This window comes from Canis lupus, chromosome 14, assembly GCF_011100685.1.
Source record: "Canis lupus familiaris isolate Mischka breed German Shepherd chromosome 14, alternate assembly UU_Cfam_GSD_1.0, whole genome shotgun sequence".
In the NCBI taxonomy this organism is placed as follows: Eukaryota; Metazoa; Chordata; class Mammalia; order Carnivora; family Canidae; genus Canis; species Canis lupus.
This window is the reverse complement of record NC_049235.1, coordinates 15,942,134-15,969,063: the sequence shown is the minus strand read 5'-3', so window position 1 is coordinate 15,969,063 and position 26,930 is coordinate 15,942,134. Positions and strand designations below refer to the sequence as shown.

The following is a 26,930-nucleotide window of genomic DNA, read 5'->3' as shown; positions in this document are numbered from 1 at the left end:
AGCAGAATCACAGGTGGAAAATTATAATAATTTAAAACTGAATACGTACTTTAGTAGAGACTTTCCACTTTCCTAAAATGAGATAATTTCATTAAAGCCTGTAACTACTTTTGACTTTTGCTGTGTCAGCTCTGGTGCTTAACCCTTTTCTCTGATGAGAGGATCATGCTGATAGTCTGCGTGTATTTTTAAAAATGTACTAATCTTGAAGACTCTTTAATCTGTGGGTGGCCTTGTTAAATCCAGAGGTTGGAGAGAAGAAAGAATATTCAAGTTTATGTAGAAGCTGCATTTTTAAAACAAAGAGAAACCTTTATGTAATGTATATTTTAATCAGAAGTACAAACCACTTGGTTTTGTTCCTTAGCAAGTAGTAGAGCCTATTACTGACCTCCAGCCTCAAGATGGCCAAGTTACTGTGGGCAAGCTCTGTTCCTAGTCAAAAAGAGTTCTTGGATGCCTCTATATGAGCACAACAGAAAACCTCCTGTGTAATAGTTTTCATTTTTGATGAGAAATTAGTAGGAATTAAACTGCCTTGGTAGAGATAGGTGAATCTCTAGTCTTTCCAAAATAAGATTGAATGAAGATCAAAAGGATTGCAGTGGTTAGCAGTCTCATTAATCAAGTGCTATTTGAAAAAGACTGTGTTCTGTACTGAATGCTACTGAAGATTATCAGCTGGTAAAATGCCTACATTCTCTCTCAGTATTCTCTTGCCATGTAATCTAAGAGTTGAGATAGAGAAGAGAATCACCACTGCTTTGCCCTGTTGGTGGGAGAAGGATTTCTGCTCTAGGATTATAGGGATGGCTGCACACATGACACCCCACGCTGGGCAGATGATATTGACAGCTCTTGGAGTTCATGCTGTGTTAGGAGGGAGCCTGGAGCAGCCTCCATGAAGATGAAAGAACAGAGAGTGAAGTCCAGATGAAAGCCAATGCTAACTTTCAGATAGGTATGTGTACGTATCCTCACAGCCTGGTGGAAAAGGACATCACAAGTCCTACAGAGCCTCATGGGGGTTGCACTCCAGAACGGACTGAATAAGCAAGGGTTGTGGGAGGCAGGCTTTGTGGTATCAATAGGGATAGGAGCCTTCTGGTTGCAGGGTGGGGAGTGTTATTGGCTTGATTGAATAATTCCACAGATTAGCAGAGAACTTAGACTCGATGCTCAAGGATAAATAGGAGCTACACATGGTCCTTTTGATAAGGAGAGTTGTGTAACTGGGGATCTTATGCCCAGGAGCAGGGTGGGGAGAGCTGGTGGTTAGGCCTTTGAGTACCTCCTGATTTTGCCAGATATCAACGCAACATATAATATTGGATCTTGATTTAAGCCTTATACCATACTATCCAACAAATATTTAATAACAGCTACTAAATGCCAGGCACTGTGCTAGAAGCTGAGAATGTTTCACAAATAATTTATTTCCTATGCACTTGAGGTGTTTAAAGTTTTATAGAAAGAGCAAAACATGCAAATAGGTAAGTGTTAAATGAGCTATAGTAGATATATAAATATAGGACCTGAGGGCATAGAAGAAAAGTAATCAGTCTTACCTAGATGAATAAGAATAAGAATAAGAATAAGAATAAGAATAAGAATAGTTTCCCCAGCAAAGTATTTGTTTTCTGTCTCCTTTGTGAATAAGGGAAATTGTAGCAGAAGCTCCTCCAGAGGATATTTCCTTTATATATCTATATCTATTTATAGCTATATCTATGTATATCTATCTATCTATATATCTATCTATCATCTATATATGTATCTACCACTCTATCACCTATTTTTTTTTTTTGGTCAAGGTTATATTGTATGGACATATCTCAGTTAGTTCCTGGTTAGAGAAATTTGGTAGCTGATTGATTTAGACAAATTGTTCAGCTGCTGGGGTTGGGAGGTGGGTGATGAAGCACATGGCTGCTCAAAAAAATCAACACAGTTATTCTAATTCTTCCTCTTCGACACCTCTTCTTCTCTTCTTTTTTTCTCCTTCTCCTTATTATTTACCCCCCTCCCAACCTCTCTGCACCCCCCCTCCTTCTTCTTCTTTCAAGATGTGGGCAGATTCATAGTGGGGTAGGCAATATCAGCTCTTACCTCATCCTCTCATGTCCAACCTATCAATTTGGTTCTGTCAAATCTAGCTCCAACACATTGTTAGAGTCTTTCCACTTCTTTTCATGTCCACTGCCAGCACCTTAGTTGAGGCAAAATGGGGCTCTTTCTCTGGGCCCTGAACTTTGGAGGGCTCTGTGTATCACAATCAACTTATTAAAGTGCACATGGGTTCCTTTTTAATTGGCTCTGGAACTCCACAGAGGCACAGCATGATCCTTCACCCTGACCAGCTAACCACATGATCAGCATTGTCCCTTTTCAGGGAAATTCTTCTCCACAACTCTCACCCTGTATTCTGTAAGCCAGCAATGACACATTAGAAAAAGCCATGAAGGCCTGTGATGTGTGCTTTCACCAATGTCACAAATTTAATATATTCCAAGACTTGTACAACCATCATCTCAATTTAAGTTTAGAACATTTTCATCACAACAAAATCCTGCAACCGTTAGTAGTCATTTCCTATTCTCTACCCCTTTCCCCATCCTTTTTAAAAAATTTTTTTTATTGGAGTTCAATTTGCCAATATATAGCATAACACCCAGTGCTCATCCCATCAAGTGCCCCCTCAGTGCCCGTCACCCAGTCACCTAATCCCCTGCCCACCTCCCTTTCCACTACCCCTTCTTCATTTCCCAGAGTTAGGTGTCTCTCATGTTCTGTCACCCTCTCTGATATTTCCTACTCATTTTCTCTCCTTTCCCCTTTATTCCCTTTCACTATTTTTTATATTCCCCAAATGAATGAGACCACATAATGTTTGTCCTTCTCCAATTGACTTACTTCACTCAGCATAATACCCTCCCGGTCCATCCACGTCGAAGCAAAAGGTGGGTATTTGTCGTTTCTAATGGCTGAGTAATATTCCATTGTATACATAGACCACATCTTCATCCATTCATCTTCTGATGGACACCGAGGCTGCTTCCACAGTTTGGCTACTGTGGACATTGCTGCTATAAACATCGGGGTGCAGGTGTCCCGGTGTTTCACTGCATCTGTATCTTTGGGGTAAATCCCCAGCAGTGCAATTGCTGGGTCTAGGGCAGATCTATTTTTAACTCTTTGAGGAACCTCCACACAGTTTTCCAGAGTGGCTGTACCAGTTCACATTCCCACCAACAGTGCAAGAGGGTTCCTCTTTCTTCACATCCCCTCCAACATTTGTGGTTTCCTGTCTTGTTAATTTTCACCATTGTCACTGGTGTGAGGTGGTATCACACTGTGGTTTTGATTTGTATTTCCCTGATGGCCAGTGATGCGGAGCATTTTCTCATGTGCTTGTTGGCCATGTCTATGTCTTCCTCTGTGAAATTTCTGTTCATGTCTTTGCCCATTTCCTGATTGGATTGTTTGTTTCTTTGCTGTTAAGTTTCATAAGTTCTTTATAGATCTTGGAAACTAGCCCTTTATCTGATACGTCATTTGCAAATATCTTCTCCCATTCTGTAGGTTGTCTTTTAGTTTTGTTGACTGTTTCTTTTGCTGTGCAGAAGCTTCTTATCCCCATCCTTTCCTAGTGTACTAGGCAATCATGAATTTACTTTATTTCTTTGTATATTTAGTTTTTATGGACCTTTCATGTAAATAGAATCATACAATATGTGGTCTTTTGTAACCAGCTTCTTTCACTGAGTTGTGATGAATTCTGATGCAATGCTATCTATATATTATTCCTCAGTAGGTTTGATTATTCTTTTCTTTACTTAATGAAATAGGAAATTACCCAAACATGGGAAGGATGTTCAAAAGCTATTATGTAGCCCCAGATATGACAAATGTCCATGACACATGGCTAGCTTATTCTTTATGTCTCAGCTTATATGTCACCTTTTAGATACCTGCCCTAGGTAAAGATAGACCATCCTTGGTATTCTATTTCCCAGACCCTTGTTTGTTTTTTTAAAGCACTTAGGATAACGTGAAGTGATTTTAATTGCCACGCTGTGTGTGTGTGTGTGTGTGTGATCTCTTTCCCTCATCAGAATATAGATTTCATGAGTGAAGGAACCATGTCTATCTTGCTCCCATTGTACCTCTAGCATTATGGTTCAAAATTTAGCACAGTGGTTCCAAGTAGGCACTCAGCTTTAGAATAAATGAATAATTGAATGTTATTGAATGATAAAAGGAATGTAGTGGGAGGCAAATGGTTATGGGAACCATATGGAGATTTCAAGCATGAGGAAGCTGTGGGCATCTGGGTGACCATGTCTTCTAGGTGGCTGATAGAGTTTATACTCACAATTGTCAAACTAAACAATACAGAACAGCTTTTAAGAAAAGGCAATATTCTCTTGATTTCCTCTACTCTCAGTCTTTCTCTCCAAATATCAACATTTCTAACTGTGCTTAGCTGCTTTAGTGGTTACTCCATTGTCTGCATCTTTAAATCTGACACCTTATTGCTCTTTCCTAATTTATCCACTTCTGAATTATCTATTGCTATGCTTCATGAGTCTATTTAGGTCAAATTTCTTTTTTTTTAATTTTTATTTATTTATGATAGTCATACAGAGAGAGAAAGAGAGAGGCAGAGACATAGGCAGAGACATCGGCAGAGGGAGAAGCAGGCTCCATGCACTGGGAGGCCGACGTGGGATTCGATCCCGGGTCTCCAGGATCGCGCCCTGGGCCAAAGGCAGGCGCCAAACCGCTGCGCCACCCAGGGATCCCTTAGGTCAAATTTCCATCTTTCTTCCCATCTCCTCCCAAGAGTTATATCTTTAAAACATTTCTGTTGAGTACACTTGTAAACTTAAAGTAGTTGCTTAATCTTCTGCTTTCCCCACTATAAATGGTTCTTCCTGCCCTCCAAAGTTGTAAGATAAAGATGTTTGTGTGTCTGGCCTTCCTTCCATCTCCATTTCCTAGTCTCTAGAAATTGTACTTTTAGTTTTGCATAGTTAAGATAATGACGTTTATATGTTCCTGACATAGGTTCTCTGGCTGCTCAAAGTCATGTCACATTTGAATGAATTGGTTTTGTGTTTGAACCATGTTGACTGTTTCATTTTTATTATCATTCCTGGAGAAACTGATTCCATTTTTTCCTGATGGATGAAAAAACATGTGTTTCTTTACCATATTGCTTATATCTAGCCTCTTACTTATTCTCTATACTTTTTAGAGCCAATTATTTTTTTCCATGAAGGCACTGATTTCCTGTTTTAAGTTGGAGTGGTTGCATAAACTGTGGTTTTATCATGCAATGTTCTGTTTTTCTGGAGGTTTACATTTCCTTCATTTCTTTTTTCTTATGAAGGTAAAAAGTATATATTGATACAAAATTCCCTCAAGGAAATAAAATTTCAGTTAAAAATGGAATAAATTCTATAGGCATGTTGATTATATTATTTTTGGGTAGATTATATTATTGAGCTAAATATTAGACCTCAGAATTTGACTGTAGTGTGTAGTTAACATTTAATTATATAATAAGTTCCATAAATATGGATAACTCTTTACAGCTTACATGCTTCCAGACTAATCAAGAATTGTGTCCTTAATCATAGTGCTTATTATATTATAATCAAAAGAAAAACATGAGCAGAAAATTTTTCTGACAAAATTCCTGCTAGAGTCAAAGCCATAGCTGAGAGAGGGAGGAATGTAGAACTTAATTTGAGTGCTGTTTTCTGCTGAGATATGAGTAGATAAGGTAGGTGATGACCTGATCTTTATCATTTATTAAATATGTGAAAATATTTCGAGATGGAAAAACAGGTAGTTTACATACTTTTAGAAGCAAAGTCTGAATAATTAGATATCCCAGGAGTAAACAAATTTCTCAGAGTCTGTTTCATTTTGGCAGATAGTATTTAATGGTATAAAACCTAAATTTATGGAACACCTACCCCTACACACCTACACTTACACATACACACACACACACACACACACACACACAGAGGCATGCATATAAAAGACCCGATTGGCACTTGGACCAAACTGACATAAGGCACAGTAATTGTGCCAGCATAACCATCCTTATCACATTAATGTGCCCCATTATGTGATGATTAAAACTTTCCATTTATCTAGCTTGCTATAATGTTTGCATTCCAAGCAGAAATGAGGGATACAAATTATGCTTAGGCAAGGGGAAAAGCTTGAAATAATTATGACAACTTACAGTATACAGTATATAGAAAGTTTGCAAAGTGCTTTTCAGATAGATTTGCTCATCTGCTTTCCATTACAACCCTGAGAAATGCATGTTGCTGTATATTAGCTCCACTTTATTGCTGACAAAACTAAGGGATCAAAAAAGTTATGTTTTTCAGGAAATTGTTGATAAGAAGCAGAGAAGGAGGATTCAAACCTGGGAAATATGGCTCTTAGTCTTTTTACTGCAACACAGAATTATCTGTTTATCACCTGATATGGTCTGTGTAATAAAGGGAAGACACTGGATAATTGTAGGTCTCCAGATTACTCATGCAAGGTATTGTTTACACCTCACCACCTCTTCTAAAGGTCAAAATAGTAAGGACAGATCTGACCTTCAATCCTGGCTATTCTCAGGAAAATATATGATTAAGGAGAACAACACTGTGTATCTAGAATTCTCTATCCCACCCCCATCTCAGATAACTTCTACTGAAAATGAATCCAGAAAACTTTGGGTTGGGAAAACGTCATAAAATTATTAGAGCATATTCCTGCTGCTTTGCCTCAGTGGTGTTCGTGGTTTGATTAGGTGCATTCTTTTATTTCAGCATATACTTTTTGAGCATCTACTATGGGTCAGCACAATTCAGAATGTAAAAAAAAAATGCAACACAACAAAATGATTACAGACTGTGGTCAATCATATAAGGGAAGTAAACAGAGAAAGGCAAAGTGCTTTTATTGTTAATTTATTTGTTGTGTTTAATATACTATTTTTTTGTTTTATTTTTATTTATTTATTTTAAAGATTTAATTTATTTGAGAGAAAGAGAGAGAGAGAGAATGCACTCACACTAGCGGGGTGACGGTGTGGGTAGGGGCAGAGGGAGAGGATGAGAGAAAATCTTAAGCAGCCTGACTTGGGGCTCTATTTCATGATTCTGAGATCATGACCTGAGCTGAAATTAAGAGTTAAGAGTTAAGAGTCCCACACTTAACTGACTTAGCCACCTTGGTGCCCCTGTTTTATTTTTAAAAATTTTTTATTTATTTTTAAAATTCCACTATAATTAACATACTGTGTTATATTAGTTTCAGGTGCACGATATAGTGATTTAACAGTTCTATACATTACTCAGTGCTCATCATGATAACTATACTTTTAATTCCCTTTCCCTCTACCCACTGCCTTTCTGGCAACTACCAATTATTCTCTATATTTAAGAATTGTTTTTTCATTTGTTTCTTTTAATCTTCCTCAATTTATATTGTTTTTTAAATTCCATGTATGAAAGAAATAATATGATATTTGTCTATGTTGTTGCAAATGGCAAAATTTCATTCTTTTTTTATGTCTGAGTCATATTGCATTGTATGTATATACCCCAACTTCTTTATCCATTCACTTATCAGTGGACAAAACATAAAGTGCTTTTAAGTGAAGGGGTCAGAAAGGCCTCTGTGGAGAAATGACATTTAAACAAACCCAAAAGATGGGCTGAAGCCAGAAATACGAGAACCTAGGGAAGAACATTCTGTAGAAGACACAAGAAAGAACAAAGACCCTGATATGGGAAGTGATCAAAGAGCCATGACCAGTCTCTGTGGGCAAGGAGAGAGTGAACAAGATATTAAAGTGGAGAGATAGCAGGACCTGATTGAAAATGTAAGGAGATTTCTGGGTTTCCCCTGAATGCAACAGAAAGCCATTGGTGTGGTTGAAGCAGAGATGACGTGATGTAATTTACATGGAAAAAAGTCACTATGCGGATCAGCTGAGATTGGACGGAGGGGTTAAAGCTGAAGCAGAGAGACAGCTGGGATGTTTTCAGCTTGAAGAGACAGTGATGTGGACTGTGGTGGAGAGAACTGGAGAGAGAACTGGAGAAAAATGGAAGATAGAATAAGTGAATGGATCCTTTTTTTTCCCTTTGGATGTAAAATAATGAACCTAACTTCTACCCTAGAGGCCAACCCTGTAATAGCTACTGTCAGCACAGAGGCTTCCTCTATTTTTTAATGTCATAGTCCTTAGCCAGTTACCTGGGATCCTTATTCCAAGGACAGCTTTCTTTCAAATTATGCAGCGATAGTTTATTTTTTTGGAAATGAATACACAAAATTTACATAAATTCTTTACTGATGAACAACATACCAATAACATGCACAAATCTCAAAGTGTACACATTGATTTTCTCAAAGACAAGGTATCTGTGTAAAAAGCTCTCAGATCAAGAGATGAAAGACATTCTCAGCATCTCAGTAGCTTCCCTCTGTGCCCTCCAAGTCACTCCTAATGAGTTCCCCAACAAACCACTCACTATCATGATTTCCTTCAGTACAGGTTAGCTTTGCCTATTTTTACACTTTTTACAAATTATATGGTATGTGCTGTGTTGTGACTGACTTCTTTCAGTTAGTATGTATGACTCATTCATATTATTGGCAGTTGTAGTTTGTTTATTCTCATTGCTTTATAGTATTCCATTTCCCAACTATACCCGTGGAATAGTCCCATAATTTTCCCATTCTGCTTTGATGGACATTTGTTTGTTTTTCCATGATAATAGGATTGAATCATGCTCTGCTGCACAGCAGAGTCTTTATGATAAATGTCCTTGTTAATATTTAAGGGAGTTTCCTCAGTTAAAATGAAAAGAAAAAGCTAATTATTTGATATGGACCCTATTTACAAATATTAGCACAATTACCAATGTCAGTACAAATTTACAAATATTGGTACACATCTAATGGCAACATTGATGAAAATTTGTAATTTGTCAGGCACTGTGTTGTTTGAACATATCTCACCCAATCCTTATGGGCACTTTATGAGCCTTATTCTATCTCCATTTCCCATATGAAGAAGTTGAGACTCAGATAGTTTGTCTCAGATCAGAGTATCACCACAGAAATAGACCTAATAGGATTTATATGTGTTTATATATATTCATATAGATATAGATGGATGGATGGATGGATAGGTAGATTTGCTGAAAGGAATTGGTTTACATGATTGGGAGGGTTGTCAAGCCAAGTCTGAAATCTCTGTAGGGCCAGCCACAAAGAAGGGCAGGTTGGAACTTTTGGACATGGGATGAACTGTGATCTACAGGCAGAATTTCTTCTTCCTTGGAGAAATCTCAGTTCTGCTGTTAAGGCCTTTCAACTGATTAAATCTGGCTCACCTAGATGATCTAAGATAATCTTCTTTACTAAAGTAAACTGATTATGGACTTTAATCACATCTATAATATACCTTTTTAGTAACCTTGAGATCAGTGTTTGACTTAATGATCTGACTGTTGACACGTAAAATGATCCTCATACTCATATAACTAGTAAATTGTAGGACTGAGATATAAATCCAAGTTTGTGTGATTTTAAAGTCCAGCTCTAAATTTCTATGATCTATTAAAAATTGGCTTAGACTATGAGCAGAGAATGTTCTAAGATTCAGTGGTGACAATCTACTAGGGATAATCCAGGAATGAAAAGATGACCTCTGTGCCTGAAGCACACAGATCTGGGGAAGGCAAGAGAAAGATCAGAGTCTGGAAGGCTTCTGATAGGGTCTCTGCTAAATGTTACCTGCACGATCTAGGGCAAAGTTACATAAACTCTGTTACTCTCCTTTGTAAAATGGGTAATGGAACCTATTTCCTAAGGTTATTGACTAAATTGATACATGTAAGATGCTTGGAATAGTGCCTGGCACAGGTAAGTATGGCATAAATGTTAGCCATTAATATTAGTGGACTTTTGGAAGGGGCAGGTTGGACATGGTAAACTTGCTCTTAAGCACCCATCCTTGCCCAGTCCTTTATAGGATTTAATATATAAGAAAGGAAGAATCAAGTCAATAAAGGAGGGCTGCATAACTCAGTAAGTAGTGCTGTAACACTGCCCAGATCTTTCAAAAAATTAAATAGACGCATGTTAGGCAGTGTACCATAATAAAACCTGGGGTGGGGGTATTAAAAGTAAAGATAAGACCATGAAAAAAGAAAAACATATAGGCAAATATTAGACAAGGTATGAAATTACAGAAGAAATGAGAATACATCTGACTACATAACAATGAAAACATTTAAAAATATCTCTGAACCATCTAATCAAAATTCAACAGCAAATGTCAATCCTGCTTGCTATCAAGATGACCAAGTGTGATAGCTTAAAATCCATAGAATAAATCAACACCCCAATATGTAAATGAGTGAGTTATATGAACATTCAAAATGTGAAAAAAATTGGCCGCAATAGGTTTAATTATAGAACTAAAGGAAATTAAAATAAAATTTGAGTGCATTCTTTTTTGCCTATCAAATTAGTAAAAAAAAAAATCATGCAGATGAAAATATAGGAAGATACACATATATATGTTTGCAGTGTAAACTGGTACAGTTCTTCTGGTAAGCATTGTAGCAATAATATATATTAGAAAATTTAAAATATTGCTTACCTAGTAATTTTACTTGGTCTCCAGGGAAGAAATAACCTGTAATTCTGACAAAGTGAGATGTATAAAGTTATTCATCACAGCACTATTTATAGTAAAGAAGCATTGTAAAGATTCTAAACGAATGGTAATAGTGAAATGTTTGTATCTATCTGATTACTACACAGCCATTTACAATTATGTGTATGGAGAGAGTCAGAGAAATGAGATATTAGTCAAAGAGTACAAAATTTCAATTATGCAAATGAGCAAGTTATGGAGATCTAACATACAGTAGGGTGACTATACTTAATAATGCTGTATTGTATACTTGAAAATATTTCTTTTTTTAAAAGATTTTATTTATTTATTCATGGGAGATCCAGAGAGAGAGAGAGGCAGAGACATAGGCAGAGGGAGAAGCAGGCTCCTCACATGGAGCCGGTTGTTGGACTCGATCCCAGGACCCTGAAATCACGCTCTGAGCCAAAGGCAGATGCTCAACCCCTGAGCAACCCAGGCGTCCCAACTTGAAAATATTTCAAGTAGATTAAAAAAAACAAACAAACTATGTGAAGTGATGGATATGTTAAATAACTTGATTGTGATAACCATTTTGCAATTTGATGGTATTTTGGTATATGCATACCATAACATTACTTTGTACACCTTAAATATATATAGTTTTTATCAGTTATATATCAATAAAACTAGAAAAATAAAATTATGTCTGTGAATAAAAGGGAAATGCTTTTGTTAAATGAAATGTAAAAAGTAGAATACGTCACTATTTTATATATGTGTATATAGCTCCATTTATATCCGTAGAAAGTAATTATTTTTGGGTGGTAGAATTATGATTAATGTTTTTCTTTATTTCATTATTTTCTCAATTTCCTATACCTTTAAGTTTAATTGGAACAAAAATTGCACGGAAAAAGGAACTGCTATTTGCCTAAGATGGGACAGGAAGTTTTAGTGCACTCACTCTGTTTGGCTGTACAGAATAACTTCTAGCCAATTCCTGGGTGCTTGGTGCATTCTCTTATCTCAGTTGTTATATTATTCTTTCAACCAGGAAATATTCTCTCGATTGTCTGCTTCCCAAATTCCTCCATCATCCTTCAAGCATTATTTCCTTTTAAAGTATTCTCTGACACTTCTCCTTTTCTCCTCTTCAAGAGCTGGGTGGTACATCCTTTCTAGTGTCCCATAGCACTTGGTACATAGATAAGCATGGCCTTAAAGTCTGGAGACACAGGCAATATACACAAATATTTATCAGTAGTACATTCAAATACATATAAAGTAATATCTGTTTCTAGACTGGATGCCCGTGCTTTATATTAAAATTTTACTTCATTCTATTATAATCGTTATCTTGTTCTTTCCATACTTGCAACCCTTTTGAAGGCAGTTCATTTGCCTTTCTTTCCAATTTTAGTATATGTGCTGCCGAAGCGAGCACTCATTTGCCTTTCTTACTCTGTACTGGATCCTTCCTTTTACTGAAGTGGCCCTTGGTAAATATCCATTGAGCAAATGTATTATTTAATTGGCCTAAAATGTATGTATGTATTTACTTATTTATCTAAAATGTATTTTTTTCTAAAATGTATTTTTTAAACGAAATGCTGTTTATTAGTAGTTTAAAAATAGACTTTGAAACATTCTAATCATTTCTTATCTTTTTAGCTGGAAGATAAATCTCTTTGGTGTTTCCCTTCAGTTTTGACTATGCTGGTTGAACTTCTCATCTCTCTTTGACCTTTTACATCTGTCTGGGCATGAGAACATAAAACAGAATTGAGTGCATTATTCTAGGTTTGGATATGTTGCTCTTCTGTACAAACATTTTGCTTCTGAACCTTTGTAATGATGATCAGCATATGTAAATTAAAGCAGCATTATGCCCTGCTCCATGCATTCCAAGAACATTCCAAATCATATTTACTTACAGTGGTATTTGTGAGGCTAGGTTATGCCTCCTGAATGACACTTTTAAGTTTTATCTTAAGTTCTCTTTCAAGCTTTGTAGTAGTTGCCATCCATTGCCATGTAGTTTGCAGTTCTGTCTAGACCCTTGTGTAGAATCCTCTAAATAGTTCTGAGGATTGTTTAAAATAGCATCTTATGGATGCCTCGGTGGCTCAGTGGTTGAACACCTGCTTTTGGCTCAGGTCATGATCCCGAGGTCCTGGGATTGAGTCCTGCATCTGGCTCCCTGCAGGGATCCTGCTTCTCCTTCTGCCTGTGTTTCTGCCTCTCTGTGTCTCTCATGAATAAATAGATAAAATCTTAAAAAAAAAATATAAAGTAGTATCTTAAAAAAGTAGGGAACACATGGGTGGCTCAGTCAGTTAAGTGTCCCACTCCTGATTTCAGCTCAGGTCATGATCAGGGTTGTGAGATTGAACCCCTCCCACCCCATCAGGCTCTGCACTAGGTGTGGAGTCTGCTTAAGATTCTCTATCACCCTCTTCATTCCACTCACGCTCTCTCTCTCACTCTCAAAAGAAAAGTGGGATATTTTCAAGATTTTTTAAATTTAAAATATTCTGAATCTTTAGTAAGTACTTAGTAGGGTGTGCTGTGCTTGAGAGAATGATTATTTATTTGTCTTTGACTTTTTCAGCAAGCAGCTAACAACAGAGTGGTTCAACACAGCTTAATTTGGACACTACATTTTCACCAGAAAAACACTGGATATATATTTAGATTTCATAGAACTTACAGTGAAAAAAATAGGTTCACACTCAAGTTCCAAATATATTTAAAAGTTTTTCTGATAACTGTACTAAGGATAAGTTTTTAAGTTTAAATTAACTACAATTAATTAAACTAAATGTAATTAAAAATTAACTAGAATTAAATGTAACTTCAAGTTAATTAAAATGAAATAAAATTAAATATTCAGTTTCTCAGTTGTGCCTAATCATATTTTAATACCCACGCATGGCTAGTAATTACACTATTGGACAGGACAGTTTTGGATGGATTGCTATAATTTTGAAAAATTCTACCTGTTGTTTTGCTATCAAGCTTTAACTTTTATAGTACATTTTTCAAAACTTATTTGGTATGTAATATTACTTTTTCCTTTCCAGTAATTTCAAGTCAGAATGATCACACTCTGGTTTAAGAGGCATTATGTTCTTTGCCTTTATACTTTCAGGGTCCTTCAAGTTACTGTCTGAAAATGAATTCACTGAACTGGCATATATTATCAATTGCCCATAAAAGTGTACTTCTACTAGGGAATGACATTTTCATCTACAGACTAGATGACCAGTTATGCTCCCAATTTGGGTGCATACATGCTTGCATTGTTTGCTTGTATATTCTGGTGTCAATTGCATACTCAGAATTTGCCAGAAGAATTTAAAAAGCCAATGTTAGATAATTTTTATAGATGGCATTTCTCAAGCCTTCAGGCTCCTTGATATATTTACTTATAATGAATGCACATGTACTGGTGGAGATTAGTGTGGAATTTACTTTATATGTTTATACTGTTATTCTGTGAAATGAGTCCAATCTACCTGTCATGTTGGTTGTTAGCAGAGGGTTTTTGTGTGTATGTGTGTGTGTGTCCAGGGGATTCTAGGTGTCTCTATGATTGAAATCTGTGTGTGGCTTTATTCCAGCAGAATAATTTTAAAGCCTTGTAGGTTGTAAAAATACCAAGTTCAGATTGATTAGCCATTTATTTATTCTTTCATTTATCATATATTTATGGGGTACCAACTATGTTCAGAATAATACAGTATCTAAGGATTCATGACCTCTTTATGCAAGTGACTGATATTTCCACTCACATATTCTGTTTTACTATAGTTTATATGTTAAAATATTAGCCATGGGAGCCATAACACTATGATTGTTGGCCATCTTGGCTGGACGAATCTGCTCTTGTCAGAATATAAAGGATGTGAAAATGAAAGAAAACCAAACAGAATCATTGAGCTTTGTTCACCATTCAATCACTAAATTATTGAATACCTATGGAAAAATCACTTCACCTTTTTGTTTCTCAGTTTACCTATGTACAAGGATCATGGCAAATATCCTATTCACCACCCTAGCCAATTTTAAGAGTCAATTGAAAGGATCAAATGAGCCTTGTCTATGACTGAATGGTTTGTGTCAGGATAAAGGAAACATGGTGCCAGGACTTTTGGGAGATGGAAGATCTACTATAGATGGAGTGATTAAATTTGCAGCAGCTGCAATGGGTTGGCTGAGGGGTAGAAATAGAGGAAAGCACAAGTGATGTGCAGCATTAATTGGAGAGTAATTGAATTTTTGGATCTCCTATACCCCTGTGTTGTCCCCTGGCTTCAATGAGGTACAAAGAGCATGCTGGCTTCCATTTCCTGGACTCCCCAGAAAGTATAACTTGAGACATAAGTTTGGGTGCCTTATTGGGGAGCAACTTCCTAGGGAGTAGAAGAAGTACAAGGTTAGCAGAAGCAGGAAGGGGGATGAATTATAAAATTGCCTATGGGTGGCTTTTGCCTCTTCCCATAGGATCATTGGAGAATTTGTATGACCTGTCATAGGACCTTATCTGTCAGCTCTCATCCCCTATTGGTTGAAGGTCCCCCCATTAGGTGTCCAACACCTCTTGCATTTCTGGCTTATTACGGATGGGTGCTGAGCAAGTCCTGGGCTGTCCCTATGTCTCAGTGCAACACAACTCAAAGTGTGGTAAGTACAAAAATTGAAAGGAAGTGCTTAGAAACTTTTATAGCATTTTGACTGAATAATTTTATGTCTGTTGAATCTAATAGTAAAACAATTGGGTTTGTCTTTTTGTATACTTTTGGGTTTTTTTTTTCAGTTCACTCTTTTAGTGAACTGAAATCTAGTAATTCTTTTGTATTGTATTTTACAAAGTGTCAATCAGCCATGAATTGGGGAAAAAATGATTCTTCACCAAAGATAGCTTGAAAATGACTACCTTAGTTTAAATAGGGAATCCCTGACTAGGAGGCGAGAGGCGCCCTGTGAAGGCAAGGGCACCAGGGGTGACAGCAGGTCTCACCTGGTGAGATAAGTCAGACCCCACACAGAGGTGGTCATTGTAGAGGTGGCTGGAACCAGTGGTTAAAGTCCCCAGAGAAAAGTGAGGCAGGGAGGATTTGAATAGATGCTAAGAAGTATTGATACATTTGTGTGGGTGATTAGAACAGTAGTTCTTACTTTTTTTAGTCTCAAGATGCCTTCATAGTCTTAAAAATTATTGAGGAACTCCATAGACTTTTATTTGTGTGAGTTATTATCTACTAATAGCTACCATATTAGAAATAAAACTGAGACGAGAAGTGCCTGGGTGGCTCAGTCAGTTAAGTGTCTTTGGCTCAGGTCAAGATCCCAGGGTCCTGAGATTGAGTCCCACATAGAAGCAGGGAGCCTGTTTCTCCTTCTTCCTTTGACCCTTCCACTCGCTCATGATCTCTCTCTCAAATAAATAAATGAAATCTTTAAAAAAACCAAAAACACCCCCAAAAACTAAGAAATCTGAAATATATATTTATATATTTACTTAATATAACAAAAATCTATTGTGCTGACATACATAAAACAATTTTTAATGATAGTACTATAATAAAAAATATAATATTTAATTATGTTTTCTAAAACAACAATTATTTAATGAGAAGGGTGGAATTGTTTTATATTTTATCAAATCTCTTTCAGTGTGGCTTAATAGTAGATAGCTGGGTTCTCATATCTGCTTCTGAATTCATGTATTGTTATGATGTATATTTATCTAGATAATTAATTAAACAGTTGCCGTGTGCTAGTAGCTATGTTAAATAACTGATGATACAGGCATGAAAGCCCATTGTCTTCCATTTGGATTTTAAAGTTTAGAGGAGGAAAAAGTAAACTCAAAAAACAAGAAATGACAATAAGGTGTGGAAAGGGTCCTAATCTACACAGTGTTCTGAGGGACTAGGTGAAAATGACTCTTTAGACATAGCAGGAACTGGATATAGGGAGTGACAGATTTTGTCATAGTTTATTATAATTGTATTTAAATTTTGAGTAAGATAGAAGCATCACAATTTTGATAGAGAATGAGAAGCGTTCATATTTCAGTAGCCTTAGGCTGGTGGAGTGAGTCACAAAGAATTTTGGAAGCAGAAAAGGGCTTAAAAAAAACCCAAACACACTCCCTCCCCTCTTCCCCCCCAGAAAAAAAAACTACTGGAAAAAAATGCTGAGGAAGATCATGGAGTAGAGCATTAAGGTAAAGATTAAAGAAAAGACAACCAGAAAATTATTACATAAAGGAAGTACCAGAAGTGCCCTAGACTTGGGTATGAGGACATTAAAAAGACTTTTAAGAGGCTACAGGGATTTTAAAAACTAGGACAAGACAGATGTCATGTATAATTTATTACCTAGAAAACTGTTAGTTAGAGTGGATATAAAATTGCAGGGTAGGAGAATCAGGTGTGGAAAAAAGGTGCCCCGGCAAAAGTTAATGTGCTAAAGCAATACGCTTTCAAAGTCAGTTCGTCAAGATTATTGAGAATAATGGGAGGTACAGTGGACAACTGTAGTTAGAATTTATGGGGTTGTAATAAAAAAGAAGAGAAAAAGGAAAGCTAGAATTTTTTGTTATAGCAATAATGTTGAAACTTATAAATGTTTGAAGGAACAGAGAGGTGTTCTAGCCTGCAGGATAAAACACATTTTTAGGAAAGAAGAAAGGAAATAAGGTAAAAAGAAACAATGACCATTGAGACTCTTCACCTTGAAATTTATTTTTAATTAAAAAATTAGATTGCTATAAGAAACTCCCAAAAAGATTAATCTTAAATGTTTTCATTATGAAGTAATACATTCTCATTATTATACATTTAGAGCATGTAGGAAAATCAGCCTTAGTTTCGCCATTTAATTTTAACATTTAATATTTTTTTTCTTGTGGGGTTTTTTTTTTTTTTTTCAGTTTATGCTTGTCTTTGTTTTGACTTTGGTAAGATGTTGATAAAACCATCTAATTGGGTTTAATTTGATCCCAGAACAAAATCATATACACAAATACTTTGAAAATCTTTTTATAAACAAAAGTTATGAGAGTCAAATGGAATTATGTAGGAGTTGCTTTGCATACATCACCATATTTGTGCAAAGCTTTATAGAATCTATTTCAGGTGCTCAATCTTGAACAAGTTTAGCTTATGCTAGCATGCAAGGAGGAATTTTCTAGTGAGCTGTGGTGGTGTTGTAGTCTTTTTTGGGATGCTATAACAAAATACTAAAGACTGGGTAGTTTAAAAAAAAAAAAAGACTGGGTAGTTTAGAAACAATGTACATTTCTCGCATTTCTGAAGACTAGAAAGTCCAAGATCAGGGTGCCAGCATGGTCAATTGAGGGCCCTCTTACTGGTTAATAGCCTTATTGTGTGTCTTCATGATGTGGTGGAAGGGGGCTATCTGAGGCTGCCTTGGTAAAGATACTGATCTCAGTCAGGAGGGTGTCACCCTCAGGACCTAATCACCCCCCAAAGGCCCCACCTCCTAATACCATCACATTGGACATTAGGATTTAAACATGTGGATTTTTTTCATTAATTAACTTATTTTAGACAGAGGGAGAGAGAATGAGAGAGCAAGTGTGTGTGTGAGGAAGGAGGGCCAGCAGACGAGGCAGAGGGAGAGAGTTTCAAGCAGATGCTGTGCTAAGCATGGAGCCCAATGCAGGGCTCGATCTCACGACTCTGAGATATGACCTGAGCTAAAATCAAGAGTTGGACACTTAAACAACTGAGTTACCCACGTACTCCTCAACATATGAATTTTGAGAGACATAAACACTCAAACCATAGCAGGTGGTACGTATAGAGTAGGTTTACTATCTGGAATTTCTTAAAGCAGAGTTCATGGGTATTTATGGAAAATCAACAGTGTTTTATATACTATCCTTTTATCTTGTCTGTTTGATAACAGCTTTTAGATCTCTGCTTCCAGAGAAAGAAAGGACAGATCAAAAGTTCATCAATTCTCTGATTGTAGTAGAAAGAAGCGATTCTGGTTGGGACAGGAATCAAATCTAAGCTCTGATCTCTTATTTCAAGAGATCTTTTTATTTTATAATCATCACCTCTACTTCGTCTACCCTCCACACCCCTCTTTTCCCTGGAGAGAACTAGATTCACTTAATCATATCCTATATACACTTTTTAGTGTTTTTCTTACCTTAGGGTAGTAATTCCACTTCAGGAGAAGTGTACTTTTTTTTTTAATTTTCATTTTAATTTTCAGTGATATGCATACCCTAAGATCTGAATTCAGTGTGAAAGGAATTATAATGTGTGATGATACTAGACTTACTTTTACAATTTTCTATGCATTTTATTTTGAATCCACTATATTTAGCACAGTGTGTGGATGGGCAGGAACACAATAAAATATTTATTGAATGGGTAAGAGTTGTAGTTTCCCTTGTGAAAAATACTGTTCCCAATAAATTTTGTAGAACTTTTTCCATTGAGCTTGGTTTCTGGACTTTGGGTCTGACCTTGCTCCAGTCTAAATTTCTTTCTTTTTTTAAATTTTTATTTATTTATGATAGTCACACACACACACACACAGAGGCAGAGGGAGAAGCAGGCTCCATACACCGGGAGCCTGACGTGGGATTCGATCCTGGGTCTCCAGGATCACGCCCTGGGCCAAAGGCAGGTGCTAAACCACTGCACCACCCAGGGATCCCTCAGTCTAAATTTCTAACAGGGTTTCTCAAACCCTAGTGTGCATTAAAATCACCTGGAGAACTTGTTGAATATGCAGACTCTTGCATAGATATTCACTGGGTGGGTCTAGCCATCTGCCTTTTTAACAAGTACTTAGAATGTTTATATAGAAGGTTGTCATAGGACTATACTTTGGAAAACATTGTTAGATAGGAGACTCAGGCAGATCCAACTTAGATCTGTGTTTTCCTTAATTTGGGTACATTCTATTTCAGGTAGATATTCTAGATGGCTACTTTTACGAAATGCTCTTATGGTAGTCTTTAGATCTTTAGAAGAGTTCTAAAAGACTGTCTTGTCTTAGTTGCACATGCAGAAATTAACAGCTTGTCATATATTTTCTTTCCACTAGTAAATCTTCATGACATCAGATCTTACCTGATTAAGCAGCTGACCATTGATTTACCAATGAAATATCGTAGCAACATTTCATTATCATGCCCTCATAGAGGAAGGACTAGTCAATTCCTTAAAAGAAACTGCCTTTGGCTGGCTGAGAAAAGATTGATAAACCTTTGACAATTCAACGTTCCTTCTTTAAGAATTTGTGATCTGCACCTGTGGTTAGTCCTAGAGTTACCCTTGACACTTCAAGTGGGAGTGTCATGGTTGCATTTGCTTCCTGTGCTCTCTGAGTCTTACTGGAACTCTGATCTGAGTTCCTAGATGCTCCCTGTCCTCAGCAGCTGTCAAACCAGCTTCTTTTCTATGGCACCATGCTATTAGTGTCAAAGAGTGTGTGGCTGAAAGGGGAATGAGGGAAATAGTTTGGCCTCTGAGTTGCCGCTTGTAGCATATATCAAACACTTCACCACCGAGTGATTAAAATCCCCTCTGTGACTTCTGCATTAAGCCAGAAAAGAGTACAGAGCATCTGAAAGAACATTAATGTTATTTGGGATCTGGTAAGTAAATCTATTTTTTTAAAAGATTCTATTTATTTATTCATGAAAGACACACAGAGAGAGGCAGAGACATAGGCAGAGGGAGAAGCAAGCTTCCTGAGGGGAGCCCGATGTGGGACTCAATTCCAGGACCCCAGGATCATGCCCTGAGCCAAAGGCAGAAGCTCAACCACTGAGTCACCCATGCTCCCTTAAATCTATTCTTTTACATACCACTACAATAAGAATAAAATTTTGAACTTCAACTCCCAGACAACCAACCAAGCCAACTACCCAATCTCCAAACTTTCAAGTTGAATGATATTTATAAGCCTGCAGAAAAATTATTACTGTATACATGAGTTTTAACTTATTATTTGACTTATTATTGTTATCTAGAGACCTACATATGTTAATAAGCCTCACTGTACTGTCTTTAACTGACTGTCAAATTCTATGACTCCATTGGTGGAGTAGAGGGGGGCCATTAGCATCTCCTCTAGCCTGTCTCCATATCTCCATTCTCACACTCCTTCTTGTGGAGTGACATCTTTTTTGGAGAATGCTGAAGCAGGAATTGAACATAGATGTCTCAGACTCTTCCTTTTTTTCTTCTTTCACCAGAGCCAGCTGCTGGTGAAAACTAAATATTCTGGTCAGTATCTCTAGGTTTTAAGTTTTCAGTGGTGGCATCTCTATAAATGAGGTCTGTGATTGCTTAACACTGCCCATGGTGGGATGTGACAGTGGTGGGTGTCATACTGAAAGACCTACTGTTGCTGAATGTTAGCCATATTCTCCAACTTGATCTGTGGTGGACCTGAATATGTGCTCCGCAGGGGCCCTTTAAGGAAGCACTTGCTGTCCAGCTAGAAGAAGGTGGTGGGCACAATACCTCCAACTGCCTGTTCTCTTCAGGTCTGTCTTGGCAGCAAAGAGCTGTCTGGCTTGCTCAGTCATTCCTTTCCCAGGGCAGCCCACACCAAATGAGCTAGGAGAGCGATCAGAGGCTCAGACATTTCAGCTCACTATGAGATGACTCTCATGGGCAATACCTACTCCAGAACTTCCTGCCGGGGTGGACCAGGTCTGCTTCACCTGTGACTTTTTCCTCTGCTCAGTCTTGCTTCTTCCTCTTCCTTTGATTCTTTATGTACGTCTTGAACTCAAACTCTGTTTCAGTGTCTCTGCTTGGAGAACCCAACCTGTGATGTGGCTTCTTTCGATTGTATAGATTTTAATATATTTCTTTCTTAATTTTTGGTTTTCTTGGCTGGTTCAGAACTCAAGTAGGCAAACTGTGGTGCCATTTCTGGGCTCCCTTAGCATCCAACAGTGGAAATAACTCAGTTGAGATGAGGAAAACTTTTATTCTAATCTCTATGTAGCTTAGAGAAGCAGAAAATATGGATGACATCAGGTGGCTGAGTGGAGTTCCATATGAGTAACTGGCATTGTGAATATACCATCAGAGCTTAATATATTTTCTTACTTACCCTTATTTTTTTTCTCGATCTTATAAATAAAAACATGACTTCCTGTCTTGACATATGTAAAACAGTGAAAGAGCCTTATTTCCAGGGAGAAGTAAAATATGGTTTATGATTACATGGGCTTCTTAAGAGAGCAAACAGATATTCCAGATTACCAAAGAAGAGTTAAATAACTCCAGTTTCTATTGAATACACATATACATTCTTGGCTTAGAGCATAAATGATTGCCAATATTCTGATTTCCTATAGAATATAGCATTAGGTAAATACCAAAATAGTGTCAAAAGCCTTTCTGTAAAGAATACCCACCTTCATGTGCAGTGCCATACCAAGGCAGCTCTGAGCTAGTAATTGTGAAAAATTAACAGTGGCTTCTGTTGAGAACAGAATGAATAGAAATATGACTTGCTGCTGCTGAACTACTGTTTTAATGGTAATGATATTCAAAAGGAGCTATTTCACATAAGATTTTTCTTTAGAATGTAGCATGTATTCTCTGGCAAATTAAACTTGGGATCATAATGGGATATTCTATCGCAGGAATGGGAACAAAGAGTTTTATCTGGGAAAGTCCATCTTTGGGAAGGTTTCCCTTGAAAAAATTGAGGAGAAATCAAATACATACTCAATAAACCAGATCAGCTCATTTTAACCCTGGAACTCAAAATGACAGATGTCACAGTCAGTATTCACAGTTTTTTTGGGTTTGTTTAAATCCGTGGCTCTCAACCTTATGAGAAGATGAAAATAGATCCTATTAAATAAACAGAGAAAAAGAAAACTGGCCTTATTTAAAAACCGGCCTACATGGGATGCCTGGGTGGCTCAGCAGTTAAGCGTCTGCCTTTGGCTCAGGGCGTGATCCTGGATTCCTGGGTTTAAGTCCCACATCAGGCTCTTTGTGTGGAAACTGCTTCTCCCTCTGCCCTTGTCTCTGCCTCTCTTTCTGTGTCTCTCATGGATAAATAAAAATAAAATCTTTTAAAAAAATAAAAACCAGCCTACAATGTTTCCCAAGAAACATAGATACGCAACGTTTAGAACAGGTCAAAGACTAGGCCACACTTTAACCACAAAAATGGTTAACACTCAGTTCTCATTTTTAACAACCTTGCCTTCTGAGTGATTTTGGTTTCCCAATCTTCCTGCCTCTTGGATGAAGATAATTGAGGTATTCACTCACTGACTCTTCCCATTTCTTGACATCATCTAATCCAGAACTGTCCCCGGCTTTCCAAGCTTTTCAAAAAATCACCCAATATGAAGCTCTCCTAACCTCCCATGTATTGAAAAGCCCCCAGGATTCTCCTAGGGTCTCCCATGCTACAGCAAACGAAGTAAACCTAACTTTTCTTGGCAACAAGTTTTGTCTTGGTCCTCTTTAATGGGCTTTGACGCTTGGCTGCACATTAAAATCACCTGGAGAGCTTTTAAAACTCTTGATCCTCAGGCTGTACTCTAGACCAATTAAATTAGAATTCTTGGGGTTTAGGGCTGGGCAGAAGAATTTTGAAAAGCTTCTCAAATGATTTCAATGTGCAGCCAAAGTTGAGAATCACGGGTTTAAGTGATTCTATAGGAGGTGGAAAATGTGCAACGTAGTAGCTGAAAGTTACTTGCAGCCGTGGGATTTCAACCCTGATACAGTTTTACATTGGCTCTGGTTGTTGATGCTTGTGAATTTGTCTTAATCTATTGAAGACAGCTTGATGAGCTGGAAGAAATGCCTTCTTGATGATATTCGTGATTAGCCTGGAAGAAGGTAAAGAAAGATATTGACAAAATTCATATTGGGTCCTTGGAGTGAAAACAAATGAGGTTATTTAAAAGGCTCTTTCAGCACAACTGAAATAGCAAGAGGTATACATTCTCTTCTCACATTACCTTGTGGATCATCTAGATAATGTTTTTGACTTAACTATTGTTTCCTTTAACCTGTTCTTTTAGAACTGATGGTTAAACATTTAAATATGTTTGTTTCTAAGTATTTCTGTTAACAATGTAAATTAATTTCTCCTGCAGGGCAATAGTAATTATGCCATAGAGGTTTAAGGAGGAGCATCTGAAACGTTTACATTAATACTCTGTAAGGTAATGCTTAATTAACTCATGTTTGCCATGTGTGGGATTTAATGTAGTGGAGAAGAATTGGTGACGGAAGCAGAAAAACAAAACAATCAGTTCTATAGAATATGCCTCAAGCTAGAACACTAAGATAAAACCAGACACATTTCCTTTTTAGTCCTATTTAAGGCTTATGGAACATGCTTGTTTCTGGTGTATTGGACCATTCTCCACACAGAGCTGAGTTGAGTAACTTCATAGATGTGGCCTTTCTTGATTAGGTAGTTCAGATTTTGAATTTATAATGCCAAATATTTGATATTTGCCCAAAGACAATTCTGCCTGTGTAAGGAGGCTGACTGAAATGTGGGACTACAGCTCTCCGAGCTATGTTTATGCTTCCCTTGGAACTGGGAATGACCTGCAGGCTCAAGGTCAAAACAGAATCATCAGTTTTCCTAACATGGTTGCAATAGTCAAGCAAGAGGTGCAAGGGGGTGAGGAGATCATCATTGTTTATGATTTTTTTCAACAAAATTTATCCTTCCTCCTCTGAGCTTCAAAATAACCTGGCTTTAGCTTTGCTCCTTGAGGACTGGGTTGGAACTGAGGATGAGCCGATGCATGTAGGTGTACCTTTGGATTGCTAACAGTTGTTGTTGTGATATGGTAAAACTGGACTCTCAACGATGTAAACCTTTGTTTCATATAACATTTTCTATCTAGGGGTACCTGGGTGGCTCATTGGTTGAGTGTCTGCCTTTGGCTCAGGTCATGATTCTGGGAATTGAGTCCAGTATCAGACTTCCTGTGGGGAGCCTGCTTCTCCCTCTGCCTATGTCTCTGCCTCTCTCTCTGTGTCTCTCATGATTAAATGAATAAAAGCTTTAAAAAATGTTTCTATGTTTCTCTCTACTGTCATCATGTCTGAGAATCTAAACCATATTATCTCTTATTTTATGAGCCCATGAACAGATGACCATGGCTTTATAGAAGTGGTTGGGTGATGTCATGAAACCAACCCATAAACAAATTGACACATACTATTGCAAACTTGGTTAGCTGTGTAAGCAAATGCCGAAAAGTAATACTACTTTTATGTAGCCAGATGGAGTGTTCTTTTTCTTTTTTTTCCTTTTGTTCTTATGGATCTACAGAAAGCATCATTGATAATGCATATACCTGAGACCATATGCTTTAATGTTCACTGTCTTTCCTCTCTTATTTATTCATTTCCACGAGTCTAGGCTCTCAGAATTAGGTTCTTGATGTGTAGGGTATCAAAGGGCCAAGGAGAGCCTCTGGGAAGTGAGTCTGGGACTGCTAACATGGTAGCCTAAGCCCCTTTAAGGGAGTGAGGATGAAAAACCATTTCAGTGGTTCTCAGCCCTGGCCATATATTAGAATCTCTTGGGCACTTTTAAACATTACTAGTACACTGGATGTCCACAGAGAGTCCGAATAAATAAGTCAGGGATAGGGCTGTGGCTGAAGGGTTACAGAGGTTCTGTGCTCAGGTTTGGCAGCTCCTGGATTTAGAATGAGGAGAAGCTGGTACCTCTCGTCTACAGTAGACACAAACTCCTGAGTGAGTTTGCATGCTAAAGTGGGAAGGTTGTTGGTCAGGAATCTTGGAAACCTGATTCTTACACCAGCATCACCAGTACTAAGCACTGCTACTCCAGGCTATTCCAAATCTCTGACTTTTAGTTTCTTTGTATATAAAGTTAAGAAGTTTGACTATGACCTCTTTTAGAGTTGAGTCTCATTAAAAAAAAAAACAAAAACAAAACTTCACATATTTTTAGCATGTATACTAGCTCCCCCCGACCCCTCAAATAAATTAGTATACTTGAACAGAAGTGTTATCAGTGCTAAATTAATCTAGAAGTTTTAAAATAATTTAATTTTAATTTATAATCAATATTTAAATAAGTTCTAACTTTGGTAGAATTAGCTATCTAGAAGTGAGGTTCTGAATGTATGAATTCTTGAATTTTGTCTATTCCAAAAATAGTGGGAGTTAAAATAAATGATCACATAATCCAAATGACTGTTGCATGGGGTAGAGGATATTACAGTGACAGTTTCTGCAATTATAGATATTCAATTATAGATGATTTTTAAAGTTGGTTTCTTCAGCATCTGAATGTACTTTATTTTAAGAGATTTTAGATCTTTTGGTCTTCATTGTAGAGAAGAAGAGGGAGGATGGTGTTATTTAGGCCATTATATTAGCACTTATTACACGTTTGTATCAGATTTAATTTTTTTTTTTTTTTTTTTTTTTAGCAATGTCTTCAAGAACAGAGAAGAAGCAATTTGACCTTTATTTTGGAGAAGGACAGTGGTGGGGGTGGTGAGTATAGTTCTGCTTTTCCTTGTCAAACAGAAGAAAAAAAAACTTTAAAAATAACCCACCAATTTTCAACCATTATATTTTAAGCCACAGGAGCTTGTGAGTTTTCTTTCATCCTGGTTCTGTCACATAACCAGAGAAATTACACAGCATCTCCCCAAAAAGAGGTCTAGCTGGGAAGCAATTCAAACAAAAAATATATTATAGAAATGAGATTGTTCAGTGTATCATTATAACAGTTACTCATCTTTGCCCCTCAATCTATAGTTTTCTCAGTCCTCTCTTTTCTTTATCTTTTATGTGTCTTTGCTTTTTCCATAAATATGTGTGGCAGAAAGAGTGGTCATAAGACAATGACCCCTGGGGAAGAATGTTCAAGGAATTTATTGGACTTAAATGTCACTGAGTAGTGTCCATGACACCTCTGCAGAGAGAAGGTACTTCTTTTATTCTTCTCCCTCCCCTTTTGATTTGCATCCCTGGGAGGAGAGCTAACTGTGTTCAGGATTAAAAGGACTTTATTTTAATACTGGACCAATAATAACAATTTATCATTAGAAGGTGAGCAGTGTTCATTCAGGTCATTCATCATTAGAGCACACATTTTAGTCCTTGCTTTCCTATAGGTCCCTATTTCCAATGAAAAATATGACCTTTATTTGGCATATCATATA

The 26,930-nt window shown here is 37.1% G+C and overlaps 1 long non-coding RNA gene across 1 annotated transcript in view; it reads left to right on the top strand.

Annotated features, from left to right (window-relative positions):
* Positions 1 to 787: 787 nt before the first annotated feature.
* Positions 788 to 26,930, top strand: part of LOC111098743 — a 48,380-nt gene continuing 22,237 nt past the window's right edge. The window contains exons 1-2 of the long non-coding RNA XR_005369164.1: positions 788 to 961; positions 26,190 to 26,256. This is a non-coding gene — a long non-coding RNA (uncharacterized LOC111098743). The remainder of the gene's footprint in view (positions 962 to 26,189; positions 26,257 to 26,930) is intronic.